Here is a 19422-nt window from a genome sequence, read left to right on the forward strand (position 1 = left end):
GCCGCTTGTCCTCCAACCTCCCCCTGAACTATGGCGTCCCCCAGGGATCTGTACTTGGACCCTTTCTTTTCTTTCTCTACACCTAGCTTCTCGACCTAGTCATCTCTTCTTTCGGCATCTCCCACCGCTTCTACTCTGATGACACCCAACTCTTTCTTTCCTTCTCTTCCTTCAATTCTGACCACCACCACACTCTTCCTGCCTTGCGGCCATAGAAAACTGGATGTCATCCCATTTTCTTTCCCTCAATACTGGCAAAACTGAAGTGCTTTTCTTCCCTCCTAACACTCTCTCCCCTCTCCCCTCTCCTTTCATCCACTTTCCACCTTCCAACCTCCCTATCTCGACCCATGCCTGCAATCTTGGCCTCCATATCAACTCCTCTCTCTCCTTCTCCAACCACATCTCTCTAATCTCTCGTGCCTGTCGGCACCACCTCTTCAACATCCGCAAGATCCGCTCCTCTTTCACCTATTTGTATTTATTTTATTTGTATTGCGCAACCTTGCCCAAGGGCTTACGGGCGCATGTTTCAGAAGTTACAAGTTGCAGAGAATAGGAACAGTATACAGTTACGGTTATAAAAACATCAAAGTCGCTGGTTAACAGTTAAAAATAACGATGGCAAGCAAAGTATATGTACAGTTACGGGAGGAATATACAAAAAGTGCTAGGGCTGTCATGCACAGGCTATATTTACCTCAAGGAGGATGGGGAGCATCACCTATGCAGAAAGTGCACATCAGAGAGAAAGTATAGACATGTGAAGGGACACATGAAGGGACCAACCATGCCTCCAAACTCCTAATCTCCTCCCTTATTTTCTCTTTGGACTCCCTGTCTCTCACCTGACTCCCCTTAAATCCATCTACCACTCCTCTATCCGGACACTGTCTTCTTGGCCCTCGAGACTCTATTTCTACCTCTCTCTCTCAATCGGCTGGCTTCCCTTCCTCTCACAACTGAAATTTCAATTCTTCTGTCTTGTCTACAAATCTCTACATGACCTGGCACCCCTTACCTCTCTCCCATCCTCTCATTTTACTCCCCCTCCCGCTCTCTCTGCTCAGCAGATCTCTACCTTCTCACTATACCCCCTGCCCCATGTGCCTCCTCATGCTTCCAACTCTTGGGGCCCCCTACTCCACTGGAACTCCCTACCCCTCTTTCTGCTCCACCCCTACCTACTCATCCTTCCGCTCCTCTTTGAAAGCCCTTCTTCTTCACTCCCCTGCCAACTCTCCTTCCCTACCTCCCTCCCCCTCTATCCCCCTGCCCCCCCGCCCCCATGATCTCAAATTGGACATTGAAACCACTCAGGGGCATAGGAGGTCACCAGAGGACTCACCCCCCATCCCCTCCCACTTCACCCTTCCTCCCACTCCCCTGACCTCAAAACTGACATTGTAACCCCCATCAACTACCTCCTCTCCCCTTCCCCTCCCCCTCCTTTAAGTAAATTGTTCTACATATTGTTCCACTGATTTGTTTCATGTTTGTAAATATGCTTCTCTCATTACTGTACCTGTTATACTGTAAAGCGCTTTGGCTTAAAGCGCTATATAAACTCAATAAACATAAACATGATAACCCACCATAGATCAAATTCGGTTTTCAGTGGAGGCTGCTTTCCAGTACCTGCGAACGCCCAGAAGCATTTTGTTTGCTTCTGGCATACTCCCGCATGCAGTCTGCTTCCTTCTTGCTTATGGGCAAGCCAGTTGGCCCCATGGACACCGCACTTGCGCAACGGACCTTTGGTCAGCACCAAGAAAGGTAGCGTTCTTAAACCAGCACCTGCCTGTCAGCTGGTCTGCTGGTGTAAATCTCCTGGCATCCGACTTCTTCCTGCAACCAACTAGAGCACAGTGTATGCTCCTGGCTCTGGTGATCTTCATTACTTGGCTCATCTTCTTAGTCAAAGTGTTTTCGTTTTTAGTGCAATCGTAGTCTGTTTCTGATAACTTGTATACAAAGTCTGAAAAAGGGTTCTCAGTGATCTTAAAAGGAAAGTCAGTTCTTGAGGACTTGTATGCAAAGTCTGGAAAGGTGATTCCAGGAGTCTTGAAAGGCAAGTCAGATTTTAAGGACTTGTATACAGATCCTGTGAAAGTGTTTCTAGTACCTTTCCTAGGTGGGTATAGGGAGGCATGACAATATGCCATTCAGCTTAATCAACTTTCAATACACCATAGAAAAATTGTAGCAGTTTCCTTTTCAAGCTTCTCTGGGTTCCCTTCCCCATGCTTCAATACTCTCAACAGTACAACAAAAAAGGACAAGTTTCCAATTTGGCTAGGCCTCTTCCACAAGCTCAGACCCCTTTCAATCTTTAAACACAAAGTCACTGTTATCAGGCTGCCTTCTTTGATAGGCCTCTCAGGGTTCCTCTTCCCCAAGCTTTAGGCCTCTTCCAGCTTTCAAACACAACTTAATTTACCACAGTTCAGTAGTGTGGCAGTTATTGACTAGAGAGCATGGTCAGGCTTTGCCCCCCTGCCTCCCTCAGAAGAAATGAAATTATAAGATAAGAAAGGACACATTTGAAACTGCACTTTAAATTCTCCTGGAAATACAGCTGGCACAAAGAATAGTTAGTTTCACTACACAAGTGGGAGACAGATGAGGCATTAGCTTGCACAATTAGTGTGTTTTAAAGTAGAATAGATTAGGTGATAGGAAGGCGTGTACCCAAGATAGGGACTCGCTATACAAGTAGGGCAGAATGCCTGTAGGCAGATAAGGTTGCTGCTACCTATAGGTAGAGATATCATGTGCCATGCATGCACCAGCTACTCAGAAGATAGCCAGCAAATGTGCCCTACAGAGGAAAATAACGTGACAAGCAGCTGCCATTTTAAATTGCACCAGCACAGCAGAGAAATGAGCTGAGCAGCTATAAGAAAAGGCCCCAATTAAGCATGCTTGAACAAATGCATTTAATGTAGAGAAATGTTGTGGTAGCCGGACATAGCAGCGTCCAAGGAATGTGAAAACCCAAGGCTTCGTAGGGGAGTGATTACATGGCGGAACACAATACCATTGTGTGCATCCAGCTGTCAAGGTGAATTAAGTTACGATAATACCGAAGACTATTTGAAGTCTATGGGACGGACTGAACATCCCAGGAAGTTAATAAGTAGTTGGCAGATTAATGTCTCTGCGATCGACTAGGCGTGACAGAGAAACACGATGCGACTAAAAAGATAAGTAATTACAGCGCACCTCGTGAAAGCAGAATGATTGATAATAATAGTTATTCATAAATATGTCAAGACCAGGGTGACGCGGTTGAAAGAACAGGTCCTTGAGACTCGAGACATCATGGCAGGGACAATATGGGCTGTTTAATTAAAAAACAAAGGTGATATGCTTGCCTTCTCTTTCTATCTACATAATACATGTCATGATGCAATGGAGAGTGTGCTCGCATGCTAACCGATGAGCACATGTCTTTTTTTCACCACAGAAGTAATTTAGGGTCTACCAATAATATTCAAGTATGATGAGGTAGCACATTTTTATGGAATGGTTTATGGGTGGGATCGTAGATAAGAATTGTCCAATCTTTTTTATTGAACATATAGGATTATATATGTAGCTTAGTTGAGGGAGCCTATGCCCAGGAGCGGGAGCCAATGACCAGGAGCGATGGGTTTTCATAACTGTGACATCATAATGTCTATAAAAACAGCACTTTCCTGTTGAGTTGTGGAGAAATTCTTGAGTGAGAGCTTGGCTGGTAATCTTGCTTTTCCCCCCAGGTTGTATTGAAATTAAAACTGGGTTACCTTGCATTTGGCACACCAAAATCACTGTGTTGTCTTTTTTTGGCAATTACCAGTTGGAGGGCTATTTGGCTTTTGACCCTGGTTATCAGTTCTTTCTCGAGTACACAGGGTACCCTACCCAGGTTTAGGACCCTTTAATGCGCAACAAAATTTCCACTGGTTACTATGTACCTTTTTCTGATTAACACATACCATTCTTTTATGAGGTAGAATTGGAGGCTTTAGAAAATGCAAGGCTCTTCGCTTTTCCTAGGCCGACCACTCTGACCCTCTGTTTGTTTCTTGCTGTCGCTTTTCTTGATACTTTTTTGTTTCCCTTCAGATGCATTGTGCACCCCTTTTTGTTCTTCCTTCCTTTCCGTGCACACTTTCACTGTTTTAATCTTGCTCTTCTTCTCATGCCCCTGGCACTTGTCCTTTATTCCTTCTGTGCCATCTTGCACCCTCTTTCTGTTTTCCTCCTTAGCGTGCCCCTGGCACCTTTCTTTACCTTTTCCCGTGCCCTATAGGCCACTTGCACTCTTGTGCTTCTTTGCACTTCCATTTTCTCTCACATTCTGCTCCGATGGGTCTTTTGCTCAATTTCGGCTCTGATCTGCTTTTCTTACTTTCCGCTTTACTTTTGACTTCAACTTAAACTTTTTGCTTTCTGCTTCACTTTGGATTTCCACTGCCCTTTCAGCCTTTGATTTCTGCTCGCTCTGACTTTCCGTTGCGCTTTCAGCCCTTATGCTTTCTTCTTCACTCAGGCTTTCCGTTGCACTTTCAGCCCTTATACTTGCTGCTTTGCTATTACTTTCAACTTTTACACTTTCCTTTCTTTGCAATTCCTTGCTGCTTTTCGTTTCCGTGCCTTTCTCCCGCTCTCACCCAAACGCATTTCTCTCACATTCTCCATGAAACTCATCGGGCAGCATCACGTTGAGAGGCAGTTCCTCCAGTAAATGCGGGGTTGAGGTCAGGGTCTCACTACCTGCCCCTCAGGCCCCCTTGGGATCAGCACTGGGCCCAAGGGAACAAGCACTCTCCTGGACCCGGCACGCAGAATGCGCTTCTCCAGCTCCCTGGAGGCATGGCTCCCCCACCATGCTGCAGCCCCTATTCCACACCGGGCCAGCATCTCTGCACGCCATCTTCCTCCTGCCTGCAGCTCCTGCTTCTCTCTGCTCTTGTACCCCACCGGTTTGGACTGCATTCCCAGCTCACTCATTCCTGTGTGCATGGCCACACTTTTTATAGAGATTAAAGCCGTCAAGTGGAGTCAGTTGTGAATAGTTACTATTGTGTGTCTGACCCTGCCTGACACTATTAGTGGGACAACCCGAGTTCTTTCTATGGTAGGTTTCCCTTACTTTCCCCATGTTATTCCTATGGGTAATCTTTACTGATTTTAGTGGCCTCCTCCTCGTCTCAGTATTTGTTGGAAATGGGGAGGGGAGATGGGGTGAGATTGTAGAAATCCCCTTGAGGTCAAGGGAGAGTGTTTAAATGGGTAACAGGATTTAGGTTGAGTCCTGATCATCCTATCAGGGCTTTGACATGGGGTATAAGAAAATCTCCTTCAATGGAGAATATTGTCCCCTTCTTCATATCTGCTGATGTCATATGTGCATAGGGTTTTAGGTGGGTTTCCCTATGATTTGGAGAGGATTAATACATCTTGCTCTCAGTGCTCTGATCCTGTGTTACTTGTGATTACCCTCGTGGGTAATCAGCTCCTTCTCATCTGACTCTGGGGCCATGACGGATAGAATGAGATCTTTGCTACCTGGACTTGGGTTCTGGGAAACAAGATATCCCAAGAAGGTATCTTGGACCTCCTCCTCCACCACTGTCCGGTTAGAATACAGTGTCTCTCCTAGGGTATTTTTCTGAGGCCAACCCCATCCTCCCCTACTCAAGTGATCCTCCCTCGCTTGTCCAACCCCAGGATTGGGATCCAAAAGCGACAGCCCTCCCTCGCCACCTGAATAGGGGATTCTCTGGGTCTACATGTGAGGTGTAAAAAATGTGATGCGGATAGCTTGATAAAGGTTATTCACAAGTAGCCATTTTATTAACTCAAAAGGGTGTGATGAACACCTCACTATCCCTAACCTAAACAGGATTTCCCTGTATATCAAAATTAGACTAAAGCAGGGGGGCGCTGTTGCGCCGAACGAAGATGGCCGCCTGATGTCAGTGCTCTGAGCCGGGAGAGTTGAAGATCTCGTCCGGCACCCTTTCAGTGCACTCGTGCAGACCCATACTCGTGGAGCGGACCTGTGGTACCTTCTACTATCCCCTGGCTGAGTCTGGTGCCCCAGCGTTGCTGATCGTCCCTGGTGCGGCGCCCGGCGTCGAGAGCGGACGTCGGCGCTTGGCCTCCCCGGCCCGCAGCTCCGGCGCCCTCAACTCGCTCACATAACTTTTGAGCGCGGCGGGCCTCCGCGGGGGGAGGGATGCTGTGCCTCCATCTGTCCTTCTCCGGAATCGGGCCCCGCGCGGCCACAGACGGTCTCTCTGGACCCCTCCGGCGCTTCACCCGGCGGCTGCCGCCGCGCCTTCCACCCCCCGGAACTCTGTGATAGCTAGCGGCGGCGGGGCCTCCGTTTCCAGCTCCAGTGGAACTCCAGTGGAACTCCAGCCTTCACTCCGTTCCCGGTGCCGCCGCCGCATCAATACCCTTCCTCTGCTGCCCCCCCCTGACGCCATGATGGCCGCCTCGAGAACCAGGTAGGGGTGTGCAGGGGGGGCTCTACGCCGTGGCCGGCTGGTGGGCGCCTGGACCTCCTGACCGGCTCTCCTCTCTGGTTTGTGGGTGCGGCGCTGCGGCGGCCGACCCTGCTGGTCCGCCCGTCGCCCTGCCCTGGGGGGACTGCTGGGCCGTGCCCTGTTGTTGCGGCGGCCGCCGCTGCCGATCCCGGAAAACTTCCTTGTCCCGTTTCTGCCCCCGCGGGTCCACCCGGATGGCTCGCCCACCTCCCCCTGATTTGCTCTCCTGACTCAAGTTGGTCCGGCGGCGAGGCTGCGGGGCTTAACTCGGCGCTGCCCGCCTGGCTTCTCGTGGCGGAGGCCCAGGAGGCCCTGAACTCTCTTGTACTTCACCATTGAGAGCAACTTACCATTCTCCAGCCAAGGCGCCAAGAAAGACCCATGATCTTGCAGTGATAAACTTGTCAATGTAGTCATCTCCCTGTGGTTTGAGTTAAACATCTGCTTTGGCCAGAGACATTGGGGCTGGGCCCTTGTTAGCCGGATTGCATTGGCCCAGCCTTACACTATACCCTGGTACTTGGGAATCTCCTCACATGCTGCGCCTCCTTCTCCGCGGGGCTTGGTGAGTTCGTTCTTGGCATTCCCCCCCCCCCGCTTGGCCCCCGCGTCGCCGCCCGGGGGGTGATGGTCCCTGGCCCCTGAGCTCCCCCATATTTGCGTTAAATCATCTGTCCCTGGGATTGGCGCTAGTCCTGGAGGCCCGGACCCCGGTACGGGTGCCTGTGGTGTCAGTGTGTACGCGGGTCTCTACGGGTTGCAGCCTTATCATACTAGCTGATGTTCTCCACCTGTGGCTAAGGTCTTAATACAACAGCCGGGGGCTTGGGACCCCCGTACCCTCCCTGCAGTAACACTCATCCGGTGGGCTCGCCCACGTAAACTACCGAACTGCTGTCGGGCTGCGCCTCCCTTCTGGATAGGGACGCGGCCCCGACCCACGTTTGCCTGGCCTATTGGTGTGATCCCAGCTCCAGATCTACAGACCCCGTTGTTGCTCCCTCCCACGCAGGGGCCCCCCTCTATCTTTGCGGGTGCGGACACCCGCTCACCTGGTGGCACTAATCTTGGTTCCGTCATCACCATGACCAAGGGGGCTGGAGCTGGTAAGAAACAAAGTTCGCTCAACATGTTTGCGAAAACCCCATCCAAGGCTCCCCCCGATCCGCCTGAGGAGACACCCAGGGTCTCGACGCCCTCAACCTCGGATGACTCACAGAGGATGCTTGAGTACATGAAGGAGGGATTTACCGCACTGCACACCAAGTTGGACGACATGAGTGGCACGATCTCGTCTATTAAAGCCCATATGGAAAGAATGGACGGCCGTGTCGCCGAGGTCGAGACCAGGGTGGGTGTCGCGGAGGATGACCTGGTGTCACTGCGGGCTGCGGTATCTACACTCACTAACCGTGTCTCAGCGGTGGAGAAAAAGAATGATGACCTATAATCTCGCTCTAGGCGCAACAACCTGCGTATCATTGGCGTTCCGGAGTATAATGTCAAAGAGCCCATGGAGGACTATGTTGAGCGTATCCTTTTAACAGTACTGGACGCCCCGCAGCTCTCCTCACACTTTTCGGTCGAAAGGGCACATCGTTCTCTCACCGCTAAGCCTAAGCCGGGCGCGCCTCCCCGACCCATCATTGCCAGGATCCTAAACTTTCGGGATCGAGACGCATTGCTTCGTTTAGCCAGAGCCAAGGGTGAGCTGCGCTTTGGCCCGGCAAGAATCCATCTGTACCCCGACTTCTCGGTCACTGTTCAACAGGAACGTAGAACCTTCCTTACTGTAAAAAAGAGACTTCACGACCTGGGGGTCAAATACTCCATGCTCTTCCCGGCGAAATTAAGGATTGAACACATGAATCAGACCTTCTTCTTCACCATCCCTGAGGAGGCATCGAAATTCATTGATGAACACTTTCCCGGTTGATGACTGTCTCTGCTCCTATAGTATGGGGCACCCCGTGGTGGCCCCTCAGCACATCACGCTCGCAGCAGGGGGTTCATCACCACCAGGTCACCTATGATATTCATGACCTCAGCTAACTCTTGATCACCGGTTCTGCTCTTGCTGTCTACAGTGCCCCCCCTTGGGGGCCCATCATTTGCTTATAAACGACTCTGTTGTGCTCGGGCGTCTTGGCCCCTGCCTGACCCCCGGCACGCAAACTCTGGCACTGTTAACCACGAGCAACTGGACTCGGCTGCCTGGTCCTTGGTTCTGCTCTGATCACGAGGGATTTTCGGCTCGCCTCGGTCTGGATGCCGGGGACCCTTGACTGTTGCATTTACCCTGATTTGCTGTCTGACCTGTTCGCTTACACGGCACTTTAGACCTTAAGCCGTTCCTATCCTGTCATTCTGTAGCCATACGGCTCCCTTATACTACCACTAAGTTTTGTTACCTACTACTATTGCACTGTGTATTATCCTTATGCTCTCCCCGGTTTTCAGCTTGACATCGCTAGGCTGACTTGCAGCCCCCCAGGCGCAGATGCCTAGTATTTTGTTGGTGTTGTTGTCAATGGGTTTGGGTTTCTTCCCTCGAGTTTTGGGAGGGATGTGGGTGGGGGGAATGGGGGGAGGGGTAGTTACTGTTGAAAATTGACTTGGCAACCACTAGGGGCACCACATGCTGTACAGCACCACATCACACACTCACGACTGGAGATCCCTCCACGCCTGGATCCGTAGAGTTTCTCTCTTTTGATAACGCACTACTAGTATTGTATCAATATTCCCAATTAAATGGCAAGTGAAGCCTTGACGTTCATGAGCTGGAACGTTCGTGGTTTAGGCAATCATAAAAAAATGCGCCAGATACAATTATACGCAGAACGCCACAGGGTCAAAATTCTCTGCATACAAGAAACCCATGCCCGCTCTGAACAATGTGACCGGTTCGCAAAACAGTGGGGCTCCCAAAGATGATATACTAACTATTCTACCCAGAGCCGTGGCACACTCACCCTAATACACAGAAGTTTGAAATTTGTGTGCAATCACTCACGTATAGACCCCCTTGGCAGATATGTCCTGCTTGTTGGCACACTACAGTGTCAAGAGGTGGCCATCCTAAACATCTACGGTCCCAACGTTGACGATCCGGACTTCTATTCGCACCTAGCCTCGCTTCTGGAGGGATTTCCCCTGATCCCGATCATATGGGGAGGAGACTTTAATACTATACTGGATGTCACCCTAGACAGAACGGGCACGCGGCCTCGCCAACTCTCCAAAGCAGCCTGTGCTATACTTACTATTCTCCCACATCTGACACTGGTTGATTCCTGGCGGTTAATAAACCCTGATGCCCGCGAATACACATACTATTCCACAGTCCACGACTCCCACTCCAGAATAGATAGATGGCTCATCACTGACAGGTTAGTCAGGTCACTGTCTTACCAGGGTATCCTCCCCAGAACACTATCTGATCACTCGCCTGTCGTCATCTCGCTGGAATGGGGTCCTGACGCCAATAGACCCAGGCAGTGGAGGCTAGGCTCACGCACGCTCCTTGACCAGACCTTTGTGGCTGAACTCGAATCGTCCATTGAGGAGTTCTTTGAACTCAACACTGGATCGGTGACAACTCACTCCATGCTCTGGGAATCATTCAAGGTATACACGAGGGATGTGGCTATCTCCAAGGGAAGCGGCATTCTTAAAAGGATCCGCGCGGACATCTCCGTTAGTGAATCAACCCTTGCCGGTCTTGAGGCTCAATACGTTCTCAACCACTCTTCAAGCACTCTTTCGGCCCTGGGTTCGGAATTAGATAACTTTCGTGCCCTTGCAGAGCGTGAGGTCAAATTCCTAGATTCCCCATGTTTGGCGAGGAAATACGGCGAAGGTGAACGCCCTGGCCGTATGCTAGCCAGGCTGCTCCGTCGCGAACTCGGTGCCCCCAATATCCCGCCCATAGCAAGATCGGACGGCTCCATGGCTCTGTCCCCGCAAGACATCAACTCCGAATTTCTTGCATTCTACACATCTTTATACTCCGAGACCAATGACCCCCCCCATTTCGGAAATAGATTCCTTCCTAGACTCTCTCCCACTCTCCGTTTTATCTTCCGAGGCTGGTGCTTCTCTGGAGAGACCAATCACGTCTGAGGAGATCACCGAAGCTATTGAATCACTAGCGTCTGGCAAGGCCCCCGGCCCGGATGGATTGCCCATTGAATTCTATAAGCAATACAAGTCTCTACTGGTCCCGCACATGTTGGGCCTTTGGGAGGAATCCTGCGAAAAGGGTATACTCCCCCCCCTCTCTCCGGGAGGCAGTGATAACGGTTCTTCCCAAACCGGGCAAGCCCCCATCCCAGTGCAGCTCATACCGCCCCCTATCGTTGATTAACAGCGATGTAAACATTTACGCTAAACTGTTAGCCAACCGTCTAGCCCCTATTCTGCCTCACATTATTCATCCTGACCAGGCTGGGTTTGTTCCAGGAAGGTCCACATCCTTAAATTTGAGAAGACTCTTCAATGTGATTAGCTGGGTCAGCCCCACCACCCAGGCGGTGGCGGCCACACTGGATATGCAGAAGGCCTTCGACTCAGTCTCTTGGAAATACTTGTGGCGAGTCCTTGTGAAATGTAAGTTTGGTCATAATTTCCAATCTTGGGTTAAGCTACTTTACACCTCCCCTTCAGCTAGAGTCCGCACTGAGGACAGATGCTCTGCCCCTTTCCAGATAGCTAGAGGTACGCGCCAGGGATGCCCTTTCTCTCCACTAATTTTTGCCATCGCCATCGAACCATTTGCTGACATGATTCGCCAGGCACATGCCCATAGGGGATTACGCACGGCCGGTCAGTCTGACATAGTTTCTCTGTACGCAGATGATGCTCTGCTGTATATTCGTTCACCAGACATCAACCTTGCTCCTATCCTGGCTGACGTCGCCAGATTCGGTGACACATCGGGATTAAAAGTGAACTGTTCCAAATCTACACTGTTCCCGCTTACTGATTGTACGTATCCTCCCCCGGATCTGCTGGGTTTCTCCTGGTCTCAATCTAGTTTCACATACTTGGGGGTTGAGGTGTCCCGCTCCATAATAAGACTGCGCATGGACAACTACTCGAATTATCTAACGGCCCTGTCCGGCAAGACGTCTAGTTGGAACAAGCTTCCCATTTCATTAGCAGGTAGGATCAGCATCCTTAAAATGGTAGTATTACCCCAACTCCTATATCGATTCACCAATCTACCTGTATGGCCTGGCGATATATTCTTTAAGTCACTACGTCACATTACAAATTCCTTCCTTTGGCACTCAGGTGCGGTTAGGCTTAAACTTTCTACGCTTACCACCCCGAAAGAATTTGGGGGGTTTGGCGCTCCGGATTTCTTGAGGTATTGGGTGGTGGCTCAATCACAATTTGCCTCCCATTGGTTTAATACCACCGATCCCCCCCCCCGCATGTCCGACTGGAGAGGCTATCTGCTGCTGACCGAGTGCTGGGTTCCCTCATTCTTAAACCTATACCAGCTGACTCCGACTCGATAGATCCAGTGACATGCACCTCCTTAGCGCTCACTAAACTCTGGGCCCTGGTTACCACACCACGGCCATTCCATGGAGACCTACCGCTTTGGAATTTTCTCCCGGATGTCTCACCTATCCCGCCATCCACTGTGACCCGCTGGGCGGAAGCTGGCTTTCTGTCGCTCCGCAATATATACGAACAAGGCAACTTCGTCGAGTGGGCGGACCTCCCCCCATCCCTCAAGCGCCGGCCCACTGCCTGGCTACAATTTTCCTCCCTTCGCAGGAATCTCAAGTTCAGATTCCCTGATTTTCCCGCAATACCGCCTAATGACTCCATGGTTGCGGAACTCTGCTCATACCTATCCTTTAGGGGTAAAGTGTCGAGACTATATGCACTGGTGCAATCTAGAGCAGTCCCGGCCTTTACCAAGCTGAAGCACAGCTGGGAGGTTGACCTTGAGGTGGAGATCAGTGACGAGAGGTGGTCTCGAATGTGTGCTCGTACTCAAGATGTCTCCTATAACTCAAAATTCAAGCTTATACAGTTTAAGATTCTCCACAGATACAATCACACACCTAAGAGACTGCACCGCATGTTCCCAGATTCCCCCTCCAATTGCCCCAGATGCGGCATGGAACAAGAAACCTACATCCATATGCTTTGGCACTGCCCACTCCTATCGCAATTCTGGATCGAGATTTGCTCGACGTTATCAGACATGCTGGAACACCCCATTCCCCCTACCCCACTACATTGTCTCTTTCATGAATTCCCCCAGCTGGGCAGGAAGGCCAGGAGGCTGGCGGGTCTCTGTATGCTGCTGGCAGTCCGCTGCATTCTGTTATGCTGGCTCCGTGCCAGACCACCTATATATTCACAATGGCTTAGATCAGTTACGTGGGCTCATGACACTGAGGAAACCTGGAGTGCAATGCAACATCCGCACTGCCGCCCAATAGATGTCTGGCAGAGCTTCCGTGATTACATGGCCTCCTTGCCTTCTCCTTCATGTACAGCTGGTGTCTCTCCAAAAAATGTATAATGAAGTGTTTAACATGCTCATCTGTACGTCTGATTGTCTCATATGCTGATATTTAGTTGGATCTATGAGTTCCCGCTCCACGGCCCCACAGTTGAACAGTCGTGGGTTGTTGTTGATGTATCTATATGTATACTTACTTTTGGTGTTTTAGCTGCCATGTGGCCGCCCCTTGCCCTGTTTTCTCAAGTGTGTTGTCAAGTCAAACAATAAAAACAAGTTAAAAAAAAAAATTAGACTAAAGCAAAATACTCTAATAAAAGGAATCTGTCCCTCACACTTATCCATACATGAAACTCATAAAGGGAGAATATGACCATTCAGTTTTAACAGACATAACAATCCTACTCAACATGACCCTGATATCAATGTATCCTTGTAGCCTGGTTTGGATCCCCTTCCCCAGGTTCCAAACAGGATTTTCAATCAAAGTTCCAAATAACAAAGTTTCCCTTTTTGTATAGCCAAGTCCTATTCATAATTCTTCTTACTCCAAAAAGTCCATTACTTGACACTTGGCAAAGTTCCCACAACATAAAAAGAAGAGTCTTTATCCTCAAAATGATGATCAATATCTCAATGTGACTTTTCTTTCTTGGAAAATAAACAATTCAACAATTCTTCTTGATTAACATGGCTGTCTCCTTCAAAAACAAAATATATCTTGTTTCACTATAGTGTTATGTTCAAGACGGTGTTTACCACATGTCATCAAACAAAACTGTGACCTTGCCACTTCCGTTCTTCACAACCTTCAACCACAATGCTGTACTTCAATGTCTTCTTCCTGGTCCACTAACCTGCCACGACAAACAGTAACAATCCCTGTCCTGGTATACTCCCCTACCAGGACGAAAGCCCCTAACACCGCTGCAAGTACTCTGTGGTAAGGCTTGCTTCACACTTTTTTAGAAAAAGTCTTTGACTTTCAACAACATTAAGATTCAAAACTTCATCTGTGAAGACACAGTAGACATTAGTGCTGTTTGTTCCACTGATTTATTTGCCATGGGCAATGCAGGTTATGTTCCTCTTCCCCCGTGATACTTCTTACTAGGAAGGCTACTCTCCTGCCACTCTTTATCTCGCACTTTCATATCAAACAACTGCTGACAATGTCTCTTTATCACGTTTGCCTTTCTTTGGCTTAGGCAGTGCTTGCTAGTGGGTGGCCTAACTATGGCCTCTTCCTCACTCTGGGAAAATTGGTTACAATCTCTCTGCAATGTCGTTCCCTTGCTTCATTGCCAATGTGCGCTATAAGTTTGCCAAAGTATTGCCTCCTCTTTACTTTGGCAATGCGAGTTTATAGCTTGTTACAATATTGCCCCTTTTCATTGTGATAGAAATAGTTTTAACCTTGCTTTCCTTTTAAGTGAGTATATTGCCCACGTAAACTTTGAGCATTAGTTCGGTATTCAAAATAGTCACTAGCGGTCCGTGTTCGACTACGGAGCGTTCCAGGGTTTCCTAACACAGGTAAGCTCACTGGTAGCTCCACACGTGTCCATTCGAACCGCTGCCTCTTCTGTGCACACCTGAACGCCTGACGGTCTCGGTTGCTTTCCCGCGACGCCTGGAAAAGGAGCCTAACTTGCTCCTCCTGCACTTCGGTGCTCGCCAGCAACCAGGACCAGGTGCATAATAGGGAGAGCTCCTCTCTCCCGCAGGAGAGCCTGTCAGGATACCGCTTCCCGCTGTGCAACCTCTGCAGTTCAGGGGTTCCACTCTGAAGACCCTCTCAGGACCAAACTCTGCTTCCACAACGGCGGCGTCTCTGATGTCTTCAGTTTTCTGCTTCTGCTACTGACAACTCCTGCTGCTGCTCCACCTTGTGCTAATGACCTATGCCTGACAGGGACTAAAGATCCAGCTCAGGTCTGGGTTATTAGAACCACCAGACTGCATCTTGCAGTTTGGTGCCTCTGAGTCCCTCTTCCTCGTCCCAGTACTTAGGGCATTGTGCGATTTGAGGTCCCCAATGTTCTGATTTCTTTTGGTATCAAAGGCCTCAATTTTGCAATAGGCCATCAAAACCGTAGGCTCTCTAGGGAAATTAGTTAAAGGGTTCTCCCAATCATCCTGACCTGAGATCCCCCTCATGTGATCCTCCTGCTGAACACCTGTCATGATGCCTACCTCCAAGGAGCCAGGTCAGACCCAGCAACCCCAGAGGCAGGCATCATTTCCCCCAGGGGAGTGCCAGCGGGCCCAAGCTGGGGCCCTTTGGACGCAGTCCTGGCGCCCTAGGCGCCAGGCTCATGTTGGACCCCTGTCCTGGGGCCTTAGGCGCCAGGCTCATAAAGCTAGACATGTGTTCAAGTGTTTTAATGTGCACTTACCTGATGCAGACCATGCTGCTACATCAGGCCCTCTTGAGGCCTGAATGGAACTACTTTACCTGTGGGACTACTTTCCACCCGGGTGTGGTCGGGGAAGGATACATACCTGATCGGTGGAAGGATACACACTTGGAACTTCTTCCAAAGCTATTTAAACCACACCCGATCAGCAACTCACGCTTCGCGTTGTTCTGCTCCTCGCAGCTGGACGCTCACTGTGTCAGCTCCTGCATCTGTACCTCAGCCACGCCTGTCAGTATCTTGGGTCACCTGCAAAGGGAGACAAAAGACCTTACCTGCTAAATCAGCACTACGAAGACATCACACCGACGATCCTGAAAAGGAAGACATCATTTTTAAAAGCATTTCGCTACGATCGCTGCAGCGCTGCATTTCACTCACCTATCCTGGACGCCTCCATCTTCAGCAGGGATCATCCGGATCCACAGCCACTTCCCAGAGCCTAGAGAGAAAAAGACAAGAACAAGGTGAGAGAAGGAAAGGAATAGGAAAAGCTCAGTTTCATTCTAAGACTTACCTGTTGGGTCATTCCCATTTAATTTCGGGTCTTGCCGCTTCCAGTCATTTTCCGGACCCCGGCCCCTATGGGGAAAAAAGACAAAGTCATTGAATGAGTGAATGCAAAGACATTACCCGAGCGCTCATCCAGAACTTACCTGTCATTTACTGAAACTGCACGTTTCACTTCGGGTCGGCGCCATATCTCCGGCATTCCGAACCCCGGCCCCTAAGGGGAAAAAGACCTAAGCATTAGCGCTTGCTGCAACAAGACAATGAACATTATTATTAAGCTTGGACTTTTGAACTTGCAGCAGAACTTTTGCAGCGCCTTACCTGAATAGTCAAGCTTACCTGAAATCCCATCAATCCTCAATCCAGTGAAGTAACTGGGTTTCAACGCGCCCCTGCATCAGAAGCAGGATGGAGAACTCATCCTTCCTGACCCTAAGGTGAGACTTCACAGGGAATCGTGGAAGGGTATCGTAGAGGGTTGGAAGAGAGTGGGAGGCTTGAGCATAACTCAGTCAGTAGGTAATACTCCCTTTTCAGAGAAGCCAGAGTAGAGGGGCCTTTCCTGTCCATCTTCAGAGTCCTGCGCTTCACCATTGAAGAAGCATCAGCACTCGAAGCCAGACCTGCGCCTCCGTGGGAATCAGGTGAGCGTTACAACACCCCACACCCAGGGTCAGGATCACGAAGCGTCTGCCTTTCCCTGGCCACATGCAAAGGGTCCCAGGCAGGGTTCTTGGGAGGATCACCTCTGATCCATCACAGTATACTCACAAATATTATACATATTCTGTTCTGCCTCTCTAAGAAATGTTCACTTGTTCGTTCTCTCTCATATACTTCATTCACGTTTGTGGTTTTGGCAGGGTTGCCAAGATGCCCCAGGTGTCCCCTCTTCCCTTCGGTGGACTCACCGGCTTTTACTGGCGTATGTTGCTTCTCCTGCAACAAGCCTGTGGCAGTCTTTTGGCGTTCCGCTCCTTCTCACCCCATCTGCTTCTCGGCCTCTTGCGATCATTGCTCATCTGTTCCGCTTCATTCCGGGCTTCGCTGGCATGGAGGCTGCTTTGCAGCACCTGCGAATGCCCAGACGCCTTTTGTTTGCTTCTGGCATACTCCTGCTTGCAGTCCACGCCCTTCTTCCTTTAGGCCAGCCGGTTGGCTCCACGGACACCGCACGAGCCGCACAGTGCACTGGTCAGCACCGAGAGAAGGGTCGCTCTCGAACCAGTGTCTGCCTGTCAACTGGTCTGCCGGTTTAAACCTCCCGGCATCAGACTTGTTCCTGCAACACCTAGAGCGCAGCGTTTGCCCCTGGCTTCCAGTGTTCTTCATTACTTGGCTCATCTTCTTAGTCACAGTCATTTTATTTTTACGGCAGTGGTAGTCTGTTTCTGATAACTTGTATGCAAAGTCGGAAAAAGGGTTTTCAGAGATCTTAAAGGGCAAGTCCATTCTTGAGGACTTGTATGCAGAGTCTGGAAAGGTGTTTTCAGGAGTCTTGAAAGGAAAGACAGATTTTAAGGACTTGTATACAGATCGTGTTTAAGTGTTTCCAGTACCTTCCCTAGGTGGATGAGTGGAGGTATGACAATATGCCATTAAGGCATGGGCAATAGCAGGGGTATCGTAAAAGAAAAGGGGGATACCATGTCTCATCAGATGTTAAGACACACTCCCGAAGGCTGCCTCTCCCCATGTGATCCTCCCTCATATAGCCGCCCCAGGGTTAGGATCAGGTAGCAGCTGCCATCCCCTTGCCACATGGGGCGAGATCATCGCCGGGAAAGGAGTGATTACACCATCGGATTCATCACATTACCATAGATTGTCATAGATTGTGCGACTATAAAAAGTCTCATACGCCTACGTCCCGTCCCCTTTCCTCCATACTTATGGGACATTCCTCCGTCCTGTGGGACGGGACCGGAGCACTTTGTAAAAAGCATCACATTTTTCAAAAATGTGTCCTTCTCTTTTTACACGGGGTACCGCACGCGGCCGTAACCCCGCTCTCCTTAGCCCCGCCAAGCAAATCGCCCATCAGTCCTTTTCTCCTCAAGTTCGGGACTGGACGCACTTGCATCTTCGGAAGATTTTTTTCCTTCCAGTGTCCTTCTCTCCTGCTCCGGTATAGCAGTCGCGTGGTAGTCCGTCTATGCCGTTTCAGTTAGATTTTCCTAATTGTTCTTCCTGTGAACAACGTTTCGCTAGGGGGGATACCCATCCTCTTTGTTTAGAGTGTTTGGGCCCAGATCACCGGTGGGACTCATGCTTCTAGTGCGATTCCCTTTCGGTCCGGCTCTTCAACGTCGTTTTGAACGGTGGGAAGAGGTGTTCCAGCGTGTTTCTCCTCCGCATTTTCAGAGTTTCATCGACGAGAAGAAGAGACACCCGGTAAGTTTTTAGGGCACCCCCACCGGGGGACTCATTCCCGGGGTCTTCCCGGTCCGGGAGGGGCTTTAAAAGCTCTGTCACTGGGGTTTCCCCTGAGGTGCCGTCTAGGCTTAAGAAAAGTACCAGAGTTTTCTCAGAGGGCCTCCATAAGGGGCATACTTTCACCGGATTGCAATCCGAGGCCCCTCCTGTGGGGGTTATTCAACGGCCCAGTTCTACTGAGGCGGTGGGGACCGGAGCTTGCTTCGAGGTCTCCTTGTCTGGAGCTTCCCATACAGACACTGAGGTGCATCCCGAGGCCTCTATTGAGGTTTTCTGTACCGAACCAAGGTTCGAGGCCCCTCGTGAAGGTGTGTTACTGGACTCGGGTCCGAGGCTCCTCTATTGGAGGTGACCGACAGAACTGAGAGGCCTGTTAAGGTCTTGTCGGTGAGGTGGGTTCCTCATCGGTCCCGCTCTAGTGGGGATATCGGTTCTGTTGAGGGGTGCTGGGTGCATTTTTTCGGGTGAACAGCGTTTTTCTGGTGCACCATTTCATCCAGTTTGACTGGAATGCTCAAATTCAATTACAACACTCGGTCTCGCTCCCTGTGGCGTCTGCGCCTTTGATCTATGTCAACCAGGCTGGTGAGGGCCCCTCTTAGCAACCCTCTCCTTGTGGCCCTCGGAACTATTCCGCTCATGAGGCTTCCTCTTGCCACAATGTCTAAGCCTTCGGCAGAGCATGCCTTCTTTGGAAAATTTCAGAAGAGAGCCGAAGTGCAGAAGCTTCTGGATCTCAAGGTGGTGGAACCCGTTCCCCTAGGGGAGCAAGGAGAGGGCTTCTACTCCCATCTGTTAGCGGTGCCCAAACCCAACCAGGCTGGCCTGCGCACCATCCTAGACCTTTCGTGGTTCAACCTTTCTCTTCCCCAAGAAAAATTCAAGATGATCACCCCCAACCAGATAAAGTCCTCTCTTCAGAAGGGCGACTGGCTCAGTGTGGTGGACATTAAGGATGCTTATATGCATATTCTCATTTGGAGCCTGCATCGGAAATGCCTACGGTTTTCCATGG

General features: G+C 50.2%; 1 protein-coding gene across 1 annotated transcript in view; it reads left to right on the plus strand.

The window, feature by feature from the left end:
* Positions 1-19422, plus strand: part of ACOX2 (acyl-CoA oxidase 2) — a 1177957-nt gene that overhangs the window by 616326 nt on the left and 542209 nt on the right. The gene's annotated exons all lie outside the window — the stretch shown is intronic.

Source organism: Ambystoma mexicanum, chromosome 2p (assembly GCF_040938575.1).
Source record: "Ambystoma mexicanum isolate Mex_15411 chromosome 2p, UKY_AmexF1_1, whole genome shotgun sequence".
NCBI lineage: Eukaryota > Metazoa > Chordata > Amphibia > Caudata > Ambystomatidae > Ambystoma > Ambystoma mexicanum.